The following is a 12183-nucleotide window of genomic DNA, read 5'->3' as shown; positions in this document are numbered from 1 at the left end:
TGAATCAGGAAGAGAATCTATATTTGTACACAATATTTATCAATAGATAGCCAATTTCTCCCTGTCCACGAAATAAATGTAGAGCAAAAATTGAAAGAGCACCAGTTTGAAGCAACGTCAAATATTAGCCTGTCTGGAACACCCTAGTGTCTTGGTCTTGCCCCAAGTATCAAGAAGAAAATACAAACCTCTTGCAGTCCAACCATCATTTCTGTGAAAGATCTGGGGTACCTTCCTTCCACTTTTTCCCATGCATATAAAATACATGTGTCTATTTTTTTTGCAAAACTGGTACGTGTATATTTGTATCCTGCTTTTGTATCCTGCTTTTCCCCTTTTTACGCTGTATCTTAGTAATCGCCTAATATTTTCAAAGAAGCCATATATCCTCAATGCAACATTCCAGGAATGGTCTTTAGATATAATATCATTGGTTATGGATACAAACGAACCATAATTGGTACTATGCAAGTAGCTCTAATTGGTAACATTTTCATATACAGCATTTATTGAGTTTATATTATGTACAACTGCATGTTAAATTATGTACAATTTTGTGTATAAATAAAACTATCCAGTAGCATATATTATTTACAGATTCTACTATATGATTTTAATACTATTAGTATATGCATGTGCTACCACTTACTATGAGCCAAAGGAGACTGGGGCTAACACTATGATCTTTGATGGCAGACCTAGGTTCAAAACCTGGTTCTGCCATTTTCTATATGACTTTGGGTGAGTAACTTAACATTCCTTATCCTCAGTTTCCAGTCTTGAAAAAGGGAGTAATATGGTAAACCATTTGCAGTGGGCTGATCTGACGCTTACCGTGACAATGTATCTAAAGTGCTGACATAGTGCCTGACACAGTCAGCACTCAACTGGCAGTAATTGTTCTTGTGATTATTATACTTCCTATGCCCTTACTAATTACAATGCATGTAATTATAACATAAATTATCATTTATAAATACATAAATTATAATGTAAATGATATGTGTACTTTACAAACGCAACATACGATTCAAACTCAATTCAGAAATAGGAGACTAACCCAAAGAGGACAAAAAAGGAATCCAAAAGTGCCTGGAGTTACTCATACCCGGAGCGTTCCAAAGATCTCAGAGAACATTCTTGGCACAAACCACTCTGTAGGTGATTCACCTCTTACTCTCTTTCCCCAAATGACTGACCAAAAATCACTGCTCAACAAGCAGAGAGCTGGCAGCTTCAGCATCACAACATTTCTTTCCCGAGCCTACTCTGTGTTAGTTGAAGAGGCAGGTGCTGCTCCGTGTCTAAACGAGGTTCATGCTTGGGAGAGGAACCTCGGAGCCCGAATGGAATGCCCAGAGCCTTCCCAGGGCCCCGGTGGGAGGAGTGGGAGGCCCCGCGGTCGCCCAGAGCGCTCTGGCTGGCTTCAGCCCGGCCTTTTATTGGCATTCTCACGCTGGCCTGTCATCCACTAAGGCAGTGGTTCATTTGATTCACCCAGGGAGCTTTAAACATTCTAAGGCCTCGGCCCCATTCCCGGAGATCCTGATCTAATTGTTCTGGGGTGGAGTATGAGCGGTCATAGTTTTTAAAAGCTCCCCAGGGGATATGAATGGGTGGCCAAGGTTGAGAAGTATGGCTTTAAGGCAGGGGATCTCAAACTTTATCAGGCATCAACATGAGCAGGAGGGCCCGTTAAAACACAGACTGCTGGTCCCACCCCCAGAGTTTCTGATTCCGTGAGTCTGGGATCTGGGCCGAGAATCTGCTTTGCTTACAAATCCCCAGGTAAGGCCTATGCTGCTGGTCTGGGGGCCACAGCTTTGCGAAGCAGCTCTTACACCACAGTGGCTAGTGGAGGTGGTGCTCATGCCAGAAAGAATCAGCACCCGGCTTGTGATTTTCATCAGAGAGTAATGGTGGGTGGCAGCTGTGAGGCATATTCTAATTCTTCAGGCCCACATCTGTCTCCTCCATTAAGCTGTAGCAATAGCGTTCATCTCTATTTCCACAGCAGCTTTGTTCAGAGCCCGGCACATCGTGGGGGCCCAGAGAAACGTTTACTGAATGAATGAATGAATGAAACACCGTGGGCACAATGAGGCCATGGAAGAAGTTCTCTTAAAACTCCAAAAAGGGGGGCTTCCCTGGTGGCGCAGTGGTTAAGAATCCTCCTGCCAAGGCAGGGGACACGGGTTCGAGCCCTGGTCCGGGAAGATCCCACATGCCGCGGAGCAACTAAGCCCGGGCGACACAACTACTGAGCCTGTGCTCTAGAGCCCGAGAGCCACAACTACTGAGCCCGCGAGCCACAACTACTGAGCTCGCGAGCCACAACTACTGAAGCCCGCACACGCCTAGAGCCCGTGCTCTGCAACAAGAGAAGCCACCGCAGCGAGAAGCCCGCGAACCACAACGAAGAGTAGCCCCCGCTCGCTGCAACTAGAGAAAGCCTGTGCGCAACAACGAAGACCCAACGCAGCCAAAAATAAATAAATAAATAAATTAATTAAAATTTTATAAAAAGGTAGAACTGTCAAGGTCGAGTATCTATTCAACAGCTTGTCGTTTCAGTTATAACTTTTTTTTTTTTGGCCACGCGCCATGCAGCTTGTAGGATCTTAGGTCCCCAACCAGGGATTGAACCCGGGCCCTCGGCAGTGAAAACACAGAGTCCTAACCACTGGACCCAACCAGGCAATTCCTGATTTATAACTTTTAAACATTTACACAGTCGGCCCCTGGGCCTCTGCTGGTACTGCTGCCCAGGCCCCGAGACGTGAGGGTGGCCTGTCCTTGGAGGGCCGGGGTCCCCTGGCCCAGGACTGCTTTACTCCTGCCGCTGTCATTCTCCCCATAGGCCTTTGTGTTTGCGATCCTGTTGTCAGCCGCAGGAAGCCACTGATGGCCTTAGAATTGTGTCTTATAATTAAGTTTTATAACCTCCCTGTTAAACGGAGAGGAACATGATACACTTGAACTGGGGCCATTCCTCGTCTTTATAAACGGGCTCCTAGTGCGGGTCGGTTTCTTCTGTGATAGTTTCACAGACAAGCAGGCTGGAAGGACTCTCCCTCCTCCTTACACACACCTAGTGCTCTCTAGACCGTCCCTGGCAAATGAGGAGACAGTCTTTCCTCACAGCATCCTCTTCGCCTCACACCCCCTCCGTGTGGCCCATCGCGGAGGCGTTTCGCACTGACCTGGGGCAGGGAAGGAGGGGCTGGGCAGCAGCTTCCAGGGCTGGAGATGCCTCTGCTGTTGGCGCATCGCTCTGTCACTCACAGCTGCCCCCCTCTCCAGTAACTATCTGCACAGCAGCTGCCTCCCGTCAGGTCCTGCCCACTGGACACCGACCCAGGAGAAGGCCAGCCCTCGGTGCTGGGCCACAGCGCTCTCTCCCTGCTGTCTGCCGGCTGGGGGGAGACTCAGAGATGATAACACCACCATTCCCAGCGCCCTTTATGGTGACCTCCGCCCAGCCCCTCACGGGGCCCAGGCTGCAAGCACTTCCGGGGATTCTTCCCCACCCCAGGTGAACGTTTTTAAAGGTTTTAAAATCTGAATGACAGATTTCCCTGGTGGCGCAGTGGTTAAGAAGCCGCCTGCCAATTCAGGGGACATGGGTTCGAGCCCTGGTCCAGGAAGATCCCACATGCCGCGGAACAGCTAAGCCCGTGCGCCACAACTACTGAGCCTGCACTCTGGAGCCCGCAAGCCACAACTACTGAAGCCCATGCGCCTAGAGCCCGTGCTCTGCAACAAGAGAAGCCACCGCAGTGACTTCTCTTTTCTTTACTCCTCTAGAAAAAGGAGTGAAGTACTGATTATGCTACAACATGGATGCACCTTGAAAACAGTGAAAGGAGCCAGACACAAACGATCGCACATCACATGATTCCATCTATATGAAATGTCCAGAAGAGGCAAATCCGGAGATGGGAAGTAGACTAGTGGATGCCAGGGGCTGAGGAGGGGGGATGGGAAGTGACGGCTAGTGGGTACAGGGTTTCTTTTTAGGATGATAAACATGTTCTAGGATTCGATAGTGGTGATGGTTGCACAACTCTGTGAACATACTAAAAGCCACTGACTCACTTTAAATAGGTGAATTGTACGATATGTGATATATCTCAATAAAGTTGATTAAAAGGAAGAAAAATAGGGAGTTCCCCGGTGGTCTAGTGGCTAGGATTCTGCGTTTTCACTGCCATGGTCAGGAGAGATCCCGCAAGCCATGAGGCGTGGCCAAAAAAAAAAAATAATAATAATAAAAGGAAGAAAAATAGGGACTTCCCTGGCGGTCTGGCGGTTAAGACTCCGCACTTCCAATGCAGGGGGTGCAGGTTTGATCCTTGGGCGGGGAACTAAGATCCCACATGCTTCACAGTGAGGCCAAAAAAAAAGAAATATAATACAGAGGTGAAGCAATGGCAAAGGCAAGTAACAAAGCAAATAACATCAGTTTTTAAAAATGTAATTTTCACCATGACTATGATCTATTCTTTTATCATCATAAAACCAGGAAAGATGGATATGTGCTTGTTATAAAAAAATGTAAACACTGGAGATGTAATAATAGAAGTAAAGTGCTCTATCATTCCCCATCCCTCAGCAATGGCCAGTGTTCGATGTCCTGACTTTTGTTTGCACTGAGACCAGCCAGCTGGGGTACAGACCGCGGCCCTGAGTGGCCGAGCAAGCTTCCTCATCCCCCTAAGCCTCACTGTCCTGGCTGGTAAGATGGAGATGATAAAAGCATCTGCTTGTTGTGAGGACTAAACGCCAGGGGGGCTGGCACGGTCCTTGGCTCTCAGCGAGCGCTCAAGCGAGAAGGGCTGGTCCGCTGTTGCCGCTGTTGGTGTTATTGGTATTATCAGCTGCATTCTTTTTTAGTGGCCGTGCAGCATTTTAGGATTTCTTTCTTTAGATGCTGTAAGTGTGGCAACAGCAGCGCTCCCTGGCGTAGGGTTCTCAGTGGACCAGGAAGGCCTCTCGACAGCAGTGGGCCATTTCTCTCACTTTCAGGATGGAAACACCTCCTGATATTTATGCTTCAGAACAAATCCAACCCACTGAGGACCTTTCTTCAAAGTGCGAATTTCCAAATTCCCATGGGGTCTTCATCAGAGCAGAAACTGTGCCCATGACCGTTGGCTCAAATTTCTCCTCCTCGTATGGCGGGCGGCTGTGCCACCTGGCTACGCTCCCTCCACCCCAGCTGGGACCGAGGTTTAGCCACAAAGATTAGCACACAAGGCTTGGGGAGGATTTGTTCGTTTATCTTTCTGGGTTTTGTTCTGAAAACAAAAGCAATACAAGCTACCGCTTGTAGTTAAGAAAAATTAAATTCTACAGAAATGTATGTATGAGCCTCCCCTCTCCCCGGCAATTTACAGCCTCGATGGTCTTCTAAGGAGAGTGGATGCGACTAAATGGGACGTTTTTTCATTTGTAAACCCTAGAGATGGGCTTATACTGCAGATTTGGAAACAGGAGCTAAGAGCTGAGCTGGCATGGCCAGCGGAGGGACAGGAGGGGGTGCTCCTCAGGGAAGGAAGAGGGGGAGCAGAGCTCGGTGGGGGTCAAGACCAGCAAGGAAGCCCCCCTGGGGGTGGTCATCGGGACTGGGAAGAAGGTCTAATGAGAAGTTTTAGGTAAACTGCTGTGGAATGTGGTTATGCATGAATCTTTCTGGTGATTCCCAGTTTTTCAGGGAAGTTGTCTTGTGTGGATGGGCTTTCTGTTTTTGTGGAAAAGGAGGAAGACGCTGAGCATCACGTCTGGAATGACCTGGAGTGTGCACATGCCCACGGGGGAGCCCCGAGGCCAGGAGAGCGTGAGCCCCCAGGGCAGCCCCGAACTTCGACTACGGTTGGGAACCAGGGCTGGGTTCCAGCTGGTACCAGAGGCCCCAGCTGACAGGGGTGATACGCAGAAAGTAGAGAGTAAAAGCTCTCACGGACACTGTGCCTCAGAAGTCAGTGTTGTTAAGGGTTTGGAAGAAGTTCTTTCAGTTTTGCTAGGCATATATGAGATCTATATACTATTGTTAATGAAATGAGGTCATGCTTTACATACTGTTTTGCAACTTGCCTTTTGTCCTTTAACAATAAAACCAGCACATTCTTTCTGAGTCAAGAATCATAGGTCAGGGACTTCCCTGGTGGTCCAGTGGTTGAGAATCCACCTTCCAATACAGGGGACGTGGGTTCGATCCCTGGTCGGGGAACTAAGATCCCACATGCTACGGGACAGCTAAGTCTAGTAGCTCTAGTAGCAGCGCCGCAACTACTGAGCCCACGCGCTCTGGAGCCCGCGTGCCACAGCTAGAGAGAAGCCCGCGCACTGCAACAAAGAGCCCGTGCGCTGCAGCTAAGACCCGACGCAGCCAAATAAATAAAATTAAAGAATTTAAAAAAAGAAGAGAACAGAAAAAAAAGAATCATAGGTCAATTTCACTGTTTAATAACTACTAAGTGTAGGTGTGCCTTACTTGATTTACCCCATCTCTTATCAACGGACCTTAAGGTTGTTTTAATTTTTCATTATTATAAACTATCCTGCAGTACGTCACTGTTACACTTGCCTGAGTTTTCCTGTAGGATATACTCCTAAAAGCAGAATTGCTGGGTCCAAAGGTAAGCACGTTTAAAAAGTTAAGTGATTATTTCCTCTCCAAACCCTCCTAAACAAGGCTAAAGCTGCTGAATATACCAAATAGTTAGGGCTACTATTAATTACTCTGAGATCAAACAATAATGTCAGGGATTCTATCTTCCTTATTGTTTTTGCAGTCAAACATGACTGGTGAGCATATCATTCATTCGTTTACTGATCCGACCAAGATTTGCTGAGCCTCCACAATGTGAGCTCTTGCTGGGCACACACCTCTCTGTCAGGATTGGCCTTAATTTATAGAACTAAGTGGTTGAACTGCTGTTAATTCATTGCAAAAACTTATCAAGAATCTAAAACGCTCTGCAAGCTAAATAGAAACATAGCCACAAGTGACCAGGGAACACATGTGATGCACAGGCCTGGCCCCAACATGATATTCCAAAGTCCCGGAGGGAAAAATATATATATAAAGATGGAAGATGAAACTTTCTCGTATGTGAAATCAGCTATACAAACTGTGAAGAGCCCTAACTTAGGAACCCAAACTTAGGGTTTATAACATTATAAACATTGCAGATCTTTCTTTTAAAAAAATGAAGATTTGTAAGAGCAGCCCACCTCACCTCTTTGGCTGTGTTCTGCAGAAGATGGGAATGGTTAGGGATTCTTTGGGGAGGGTTACATTCTTGTATAATTTGGCTTCAATCTACCACACTGACTAGATTCGAATCCCCAAGGCAGTTAAAATGACGTAAGAAAAATATAAATAATGTAGAGCCTTGGGGGGCTGGCTTGAGTCTATGTTTCTAAGTCTTTCAAGTAACCAAGTGTGAAAATACTCTTATCAGCGGCACATACTTCTTCATGCAACTTCTCGGGGGAGGGGGAACAGCTGCATCTTAATAGGAAATGTTTCATTAACCATGACGCAGCCTGGGTTTAAAAGTTTCAAAGCCCCGAAAACATTTTTATTAAAATCGCTATAAATCTGATGGAAACTAGAGATCAAAAAGTTCTCCCCTCGGAGCTTCAGATATAAACTAATTCATCAGCGAACAGTGTTTGCACTCGGATGTGGCCACATCTGGATCGGGGGCCTTCAGAAAACATCTCCAAAGAGTAAATTTATTTTTTAAGTGGATTAAATACCCTGGAGTCCAGGGGATTTATGAAGACACTGAGTGGGGCACTGAAACCCCTTTTTAGCAGCTGGCGGCGGGGGGGCGGGTGACATAACAGTCAGTGACACAACAGTCAGTGACAACCTTGCAATGACCATTTTAATGTGGGTAAAATAATATTCAATGTCACTTTATAACATTTGTTGCAGACTAACCTTTTTTTCTGGGTACTTTTTTTTTTTTTTTTGCCACGCTGCGTGGCTTGTGGGATCTTAGTTCCCCAACCAGGGATTGAACCTGGGCCCTTGGCAGTGAAAGCAGCGAGACCTAACCACTGGACCACCAGGGAAGTCCCTCTGGGTACTTTTTACTCATCAGCAAGATTTCGATAGGTTGCTAAGCTTTATTATTTTTGGCCAATGATAGGACAACGGAGTGAGCCTTTGGTAGTTACACTTCTTACTTCTAGAGGAAGCAGAAAAACCACAGCCACTCTGTGCCACCCTCCTCCTTCAGCGATTCGTGTGGCAGGTGGGTGACAGTCACAAAGGATAAACACTCAGAATTCCCTTATCGACAAAGCAGGACTGCAGAGGACACATTTACATGAGCCCAGGGTTTAAAATCAAGAATCCTGAGTGAGAAGGCTGCCATCAGTTTGATGACTTTTGGCCATTTACATAAAGTCTCTTTACCAGACAAATCAAGAAAATAAAAAACTGATTTTAGAAAGGGTATTGTAAACAAAGATCCACAGGGTCAGAGAGACATTCATCTAAAGGCCTTTTATAATCACACATCCAGAGACGAGGATAGGATGGATGGTGGAGGTAATAATACTGGATGGTGTTTTTTCAGACATTTAACATGTGCCCTGTACTGTACTAAACAGATACTCATTTAATCGTCACAATAATTCCAGGGGCTGGGTATTACTATTAGTCCCATTCTATAGATGAGGAAACTGAGGCTTAGAGAGGTTCAGAAACTTGACCAAGTCTCACAGCTGGCGAGTGCTTATAGTCAGGAGTCAAACCCAGAGCCACCTGACCCAGGAGCCTGTGCTCCCAGCTGCTACCCGGTGCTGCTTCCCTAGTAGGATGGCTTGGGTCTGCAGCCATCAGAGAGAGGCTCCTGAGTGCTTACAGGAAATGTGAGACATATGGCCCATGATGGCATTTTGGTGAGTTTCATATGAATATGATCCTTAGACACTGCAGGTAGCAACTGAGTCTGTGCGGCACTGTGGAGGAGGGCCTCTTCCCGGCTGGACTACCAGGTAAGGGGCAAAGTGGAAAATGCAGACTCCCAGGCCCCATAATTCGAGATTCTGATTGGCTAGATCTGGGATGGGGCCCAGGAATCTGATTTTTTAGTAAATGCTCCAGGTAATTCTGTTGCAGGTTGCCAGTTTGGGAAACAATGTTCTAAGGGACATGCTTTAGAAACACAGCCCTAGGGAATACTTTTATGTGGGTTGCACAAACTTTCCGGGTAGTTGCTTCTGTTTCTGACCACGTACTTTTACAAAATGAACACTGGTCAAAAGACCTTTTGAGGAGCTTAAAGAATCCCTGACTTTTTTTTTTTTTGGCTGCATTGGGTCTTTGTTGCTGCACGCAGGCTTTCTCTAGTTGCAGCGAGCGGGGGTTACTCTTCGTTGCGGTGCGCGGGCTTCTCATTGCTGTGGCTTCTCTTGTTGCAGACCACGGGCTCTAGAGCGCGTGGCCTTCAGTAGTTGTGGCACGGGGGCTCAGTAGTTTTGGCTTGCGGGCTGTAGAGCACAGGCTCAGTAGTTGTGGCACACGGGCTTAGTTGCTCCGCGGCATGTGGGATCTTCCCGGACCAGGGCTCGAACCCGTGTCCCCTGCACTGGCAGGCGGATTCTTAACCACTGCACCACCAGGGAAGTCCCCCTGATGTTTTTAAGGTACTCATTCAAGACTCAGCTGGGTTTATGGGCTCTGAAAACTCATTTCTCCAGACGCTACTTGGAGAATAAAAGTCACCTTCCAGTCATACTTGGAGCACCCAAAAAATGGTGATTCTGGGTAGGCCACTGAAGCCAAGGGAAATGACTGGGACCACAGCTCACATCACTAAAATGTGCTCAGACACCTAATGTGAACGTTGAGTCTTAGCTGGGTTTCAGGAGTTATGTATGCTTGATGGTGAGCTGCAAAATGCTACATTGCTGGAAAACTATTTGGCAACGGGCCTTAAAGTTCATATTCTCTGACCCAGTAATTCTATTTCTAGGACTCTGACCCAGGAAAATAATCAGAGAAGTATGCAAAAACCATACGCAGAGATGTGCATCACAGCCATGTCTCTGCCAGCCGAAATACTTCAGACAACCTATGTGTCTGTCAACTGGGGAATGGATCAACTGAGTACACAGCCTTTCGAAAGCATGTTGTCTACAGCAAACCAAAAAGCTTCTGCACAGCAAAAGAAACGATTGACAAAATGAAAAAGCAACCAACGGAATGGGAGGAAATATTTGCAAACCACATATCTGATAAGGGGTTGATATCCAAAATACATAAGGGACTCACAACCAATAGCAAAAAGCCGAATAACTGGGCTTCCCTGGTGGCGCAGTGGTTGAGAGTCTGCCTGCTAATGCAGGGGACACGGGTTCGAGCCCTGGTCTGGGAGGATCCCACATGCCGCGGAGCAACTGGGCCCGTGAGCCACAACTACTGAACCTGCGCGTCTGGAGCCTGTGCTCCACAACAAGAGAGGCCACGATAGTGAGAGGCCCGCGCACCACGATGAAGAGTGGCCCCCGCTCGCCGCAACTAGAGGAAGCCCTCGCACAGAAACGAAGACCCAACACAGCCAAAAAAAAAAAAAAAAAAAAAGGATAAATAAATAAATAATAATTAAACGTGCTAATAATTAAAAAAAAAAAGCCAAATAACCCACTTAAAAAATGGGCAGAAGACCTGAATAGACATTTTTCTAAAGAAGATATTCAAATGATCAATAAGTACATGAAAAGGTGCTCACATCACTAACCATCAGGGAAATGCAAATCAAAACCACAATGAGCTATCACCTCACACCTGTCAGAATGGCTTTTATCAAAAAAACAAGAGAAAACAAGTGTTCACAAGGATGTGGAGAAAAGGGAATTCTTGTGCATTGTTGGTAGGGATGGATAAAGAAAATGTGGATTGTGTCTGTGTGCATGATAGAATATTATTGGAATATTATTTAGCCATAAAAAAGAAGGAAATCCTGCCATGTATGACAACATGGATGAAACCTGAGGGCATTGCTCTAAGTGGAACAAGTCAGACAGGGAAAGACAAATACTGTCCAATCTCACTTGTATGTGGAATCTTAAAAAAAAACCAAACTCATAGAAACAGAAACAGATTGATGGTTGCCAGGGGCAGGGGGTGGGGAGTGGGAGAAATGGGTGAAAAGTGGTCAAAGGGTACAAACTCCCAATTATAAGATAAACATGTCCTGGGGATGTAAGGTACAGCATGGGGACTCTAGTTAACAATACAGTACAGTATATTTGAAAGTTGCTAACATAGTAGATTTTTAAAGTTCTCATCACACACAAAAAATTGTAACTATGCAAGGGGATGGATGTGTTAACTAACCATACTGTGGTAATCATTTTTTAATATATACGTATATAAAATCACTATATTGAATATCTTAAATGCACACAATGTTATATGTCAATTATATCTTAATAAAGCCAGGGGTAAAAAGCATATTATCGAGGAATTTTCACCACATGCTCACAAAACAACAGTTACTGAGAATGTTGCTATACACGTATACATATACATACACACGTACTCTGTAAAATGTTGAGATATATACCTATATACATCATATAATGACAATTCTTTGTTTATCTATGTCTAAACATAAAACAATAGAAGGAAGTCCACCCAAATGTTAATAATGATTACCTCTGAGTCACTTCTATTTTCTTCTTTACAGGTCTATTTTCTGAATCAGACAAAGTTTTAAAATTAAGCTATATCCTTTATAAATCAAGTTTTCAGAGAATTGTTAATGAAATGGGAAATGCGTATTACATCATATCAAGTGAAAATATAGGATAAAAATATATATTCAATATGGTACCCATTAGTTTTTTTAAATTATGTATATATATATATATATGTATTATATATAAATCAATCCAGGAAGATACCAATAACTGTTGTCTCTGTGTACTGGGATTATACGTAATTATTTTCTTCATTCCACTTGTGTATCTTTTCCAAACTTTCTACAATGAGAATGTGTTAGCATTTCAAGTGAGAGTGCCCAATCAGTTGCATTTTAAGCCACAGTTTCCACGAGGACCATTTCCTCTGGTCCCTGCTGGGAGCCCCTTACAGCTGGGGTGTGCTACGAGGTTCTGAGGAGCGGCTGCACCTCCTGAGCTCCATCCGCAGCC

General features: G+C 45.3%; 1 protein-coding gene across 2 annotated transcripts in view; it reads right to left on the bottom strand.

Moving 5' to 3' along the window:
* Nucleotides 1–12183, bottom strand: part of CFAP251 (cilia and flagella associated protein 251) — a 67063-nt gene that overhangs the window by 4646 nt on the left and 50234 nt on the right. The gene's annotated exons all lie outside the window — the stretch shown is intronic.

The sequence above is a fragment of the Eubalaena glacialis genome, chromosome 15 (genome assembly GCF_028564815.1).
Source record: "Eubalaena glacialis isolate mEubGla1 chromosome 15, mEubGla1.1.hap2.+ XY, whole genome shotgun sequence".
In the NCBI taxonomy this organism is placed as follows: Eukaryota; Metazoa; Chordata; class Mammalia; order Artiodactyla; family Balaenidae; genus Eubalaena; species Eubalaena glacialis.
Note: the sequence above shows the minus strand (reverse complement) of the source record. Positions and strands in the feature narration are given on the sequence as shown.